We start from the raw sequence: 4,177 nt of genomic DNA on the forward strand, positions 1-4,177 counted from the left end.
CTTCTGTAATGGTGGATTCCAGCGGGTATGAATTAGTATTGTGTGAGGATGATGTACACACTGATGAGGGTGAGGATGTGAAAGTGTAGATTGCAGGTGCTGGGATCTAGCTGAGGGAAGGGAGATAGCTGATGCTGGTATGTTTGTTAATATTTTGGGTAGAATGGCATGTTGGCAATTTTATGTTTTTCTACAGTAAACTTTCACCTTTATTATAGAAGTGTTTATTTCTTTAAAAAGGTATAAGCTTTTTTTTTTTTTTTTTTACATTTTTGTTTCCCTGACTTAAAACCACTATGCATTTGAACATAGGCTTTAGCACATGACGTTGAGGGATTAGTATCATCATGACTGAGACTGGAGAGTAACAAGATCACTGCTACCCCTGTTTGTGTGACCAGCGGCACTAAGACTGGAAAATGACAAGAACAATGTGACTGGAGAATGACCAGAACACTGCCATCCCTCCTGTTTCTGTATAAACTATGGCACAGTAGAATGTGACTGCAGATTTTGAAGAACACTGACAGCCTTATTATTTCTATTTCAGCAATGGAGCAATGCCACGTAGACTGTAGACTGGCAACTCTCCTGTTTCCGTCTGAGCTATAATAACACAGTACACTGTGACTGCAAACTTTGAAGAACACCGACAGTCCTCATTTCTATTTCAGCAATGACAATTGGCAATGGAACAATGCCATGTAGACTGGCAACAAGACTGGGACCTCTCCTGTTTCTGTGTGAGCTATAATAATACAGTACAATGTGACTGCAAATTTTGAAAAACACTGACAGCCCTATTATTTCTAATTCAGAAAATTTCAAAGGTATTTAAACAAAATTTCTTTAGCTAGAAAGGACCATATTTGGGGTCACTCCCTGTAGGAAAAAATAAATATTTTTCATAATCCATGTTTGGGAAGACCTCTGTACATATTAAAAACCAGTGGAAACAGTCAAATGAAATGTGTCATCTGTAGATACTAGCCCCATAAGGAAACTATATAGTTATACTTTATCTTCTCAGGGAGCTGCGAGCTGAAATACGGCTTAGAATTACCGTAATAACGGTAATATTTTTAACGCTGCGGGAAACACCAACAATTGAATATGCCTCATATAATATATAAAAAACCTTGATATAGTTGAAAGCTTCTATCACATTGCACCTTTTCCTGGTAAGTTTTGTGAATTAGGCCATGTCCTATTTTAGTAGTCCTTCATTGTACAATCCCTAACATTTATGTCTCACTGGACATATGGCTCCGCAGTATTCTATTTCTTATGTCCTCCTCCTCCTGTCACCTTCCTGTTGTTTCCGGCACCCCAGCTTCACACCTCAACTTTGACTCTGGGTTCCTGCCTCGGTCTCCTTCCATTACTGGCGCTGGTCTTGCTCGTTGAGCCCACACTCCTGGGCTCAGGTTCATCCTACTTTAGTGCACTCCCACCTCTCTTCCTTCCCCTTTTTATCTCCCATGTGTTCTTTATTCACTCATACCTCTCTGCCCAGTCTACCTGTCCTCAGCCAGATTGTCAATTTAATTGCACTTTGTATTGTTTTTTGTACTTCCTTGTTGTCACAGGCCGGGCGTTTGGCTTCCATACCCGAAGCCCAGTGCACTTACCGGCTCCCCGATGACAGCTCCTCTCCATCCCAGCCGGCTGCCAACTTCTTGTCGGGTCTGCCCATGCATAGACCCACACCTTATTCCCTCTCCCGCCTGGTTATTTGCTGGCTAATTTGGCTCCTATTTTAAAAGGCACCTCTTCCAGTAACTCAGTACCTGTTCTTTTGGTCACCTACCTCTAGGTGTTAGATGTGGCTCCTATTACCTCCTGTGTATCTCCACCATTCCAGTGGTAAATCTGCTGGAGCAGACTATTGCATCTCCTGCGTTTACTCCACCATTCCAGTGGTATTATCCTGTCACCTGCAAGCTATCGCTTCCCCTTTGTGCTTTACCGTTCCAGTGGTCTCCTCCACTCTCCATAGAGCCTGCTCTACCATATTCATATTTCCCATTAATTCCTGTTTTCCTTTGTACCAGCCTCCTCTAACGGTTTCGCTTAGTACTCCCAGTGAGGGCCGCATCCTGCGGAGCAGGCGTCGACAAAACCAAGCCACCTTGCGGTGGTCCCTGGAGAAGACATCTGCCTGTTAGAGTCCACGCCTCGCTGGAAGTAGCGCTAAACTAAGCAGAACCGGGATTCAATTCCAACAGAACAGCCGCGACACCTGTGTTCTGTTTTCTCCTATGTAGGGTGCTGCCCCCTTTGTGGTGCCATATTATCTTCAATACCTTTCCCCCTTTTTAAAAAAGTTCCATCTGATTGTTACGAACCACCACGGCTCGCTTCTGACGGCGGGTTCGTGTCCCGGTCGTCAAACAACCGGGACGTCAAATCATCCCTGTCGTCACAAAGGACGCTTTCTGTATCAGCACCGCGTCCCGGGCTACAGCTAACAGCCGTGCGCGTGCAGAGGGGGGCCCCATTTATTAGGTTACTCCTGCCAATAGTCCCTAGGCTGCCATTGGTCCACTCCTGTATATAATAGCAGTGATGGCTTAGCCTCCCTGTCAGTTATAGCATTCATTTCCTGTGGATTGCTGACCTGCTGTCTGTTTACTCTTGATTGATTTCTTGTTACTGACCTTGGTTTCGTATTTGGACTCTGCTTGACCTCTGATTTCCCTGACCTCTGCTAGTTGTTTGGTTATCTCTGCTTGCTAGCCCTGACCCTTTGGCCGGCTCCTGACCACTCCTCCTGCTACGGACTCCTGATTTTGGCTAGATTCTGACCCTCCTCTCAATACTCTTTGTAACACTTTCAACATTTCCATTAATACTCCTTTCTACTATATATCCGTGACTCATACATTCCTATTAATTCTCTCTGCTCTTTCCGTATTGTTTCCCGACATCTTTGTGGCTCAGTGACTTTTTGATACAGCCCTCTATGGCTTTAGAAGCTCTCCTGAGTGGCAGGATTCTTGCCCGCTACATTACACAGAACCTGCAGAGGAAGAAGGGAGAGCACATTGCATTTTCTCCTCCTTATCTTGTGCTCTGTGTGACCTTTCTGCATTGTGCAACGGATGTCACATGACGCAGAAATCAGCTGTTCCAGTCCAGTCTTATTCTTTGTTTTATAACAAGCTTTTGCTTAATGGTATAATATACACATGCAGGATAAATAAATGCCAAGAGTTCACTGCAGTCTTAGCCTACTGAACTCTACTCAAAAAGGGGGCTATAATCAGATTCCCTTGGCCGATATCCCAGTCGCTGAGCCACACTGTTCAGTCACCTGCCACCCAGGCAGGGACCCAGTCCAATGTCATCCTGCTTTTAGCAGGTACACAAAGTAACAAGGGCCCAGAAAGACTTGGGAGATCCAATTACAATCACAAAAACGTTATGAGCATGCCCAGCTCATTTCTTCCCTGGTTTTCAAAGAGGGCAGAGCTCTGTTCATGCAAACAGGACACCCCCCCTCTCATCCTAGACCAGAGACTGGATGCTAATTAACATATATTTGGTTCTTTGCATATACAATAATTTACAACATACACGTTGTGACACTGATGGACATAAAGTTCTACCTATGGGACCCACCTGGCAACATTTAAGTACAGTGCAATTGTAGCATATAGCACACAATACACTTTAACATAAGCTTTTTAGGAATGGCTGGCGAGAGTGTATACCAAGTGGGCTCAACCTTATTTTCAACTGTGGCTGGCTCCCTGGTCTCACGATAAGATGTATAAACTTTGATACTTGAACAGAGTTATAGATATTATACTGTAAGTTATTTAGTATAAGTTGTTTGGAGTTAGAGGCAATTATGATTCTACGTTCACTGCAGATGCTCTGGTTTCTTCAGAATGCGCAAATCTTCCAGGTGCATTGCACAGATCACCTAACTTCATTCCTCCCAACTCTCCTGATTTCAGGGCGGTTTCAGACGGTCCGTACATTTGTCCCGAATCGTGGAACTTGGGAGACATGTCCGTGGTCACTATGGTACCTCGGGTGCGCAGAGCAATTCAATGGCTTCTAGCCAGGGTTTGGGCGTTCTTTGCGCTCGTGGCCGCGCCCCTAATGTAAAGTGACCACGCATTCTTTTTTGGGAGGATTTTCAGTTTAGGGTGGTATGTCACTAGAG

This window comes from Mixophyes fleayi, chromosome 6 (assembly GCF_038048845.1).
Source record: "Mixophyes fleayi isolate aMixFle1 chromosome 6, aMixFle1.hap1, whole genome shotgun sequence".
NCBI lineage: Eukaryota > Metazoa > Chordata > Amphibia > Anura > Limnodynastidae > Mixophyes > Mixophyes fleayi.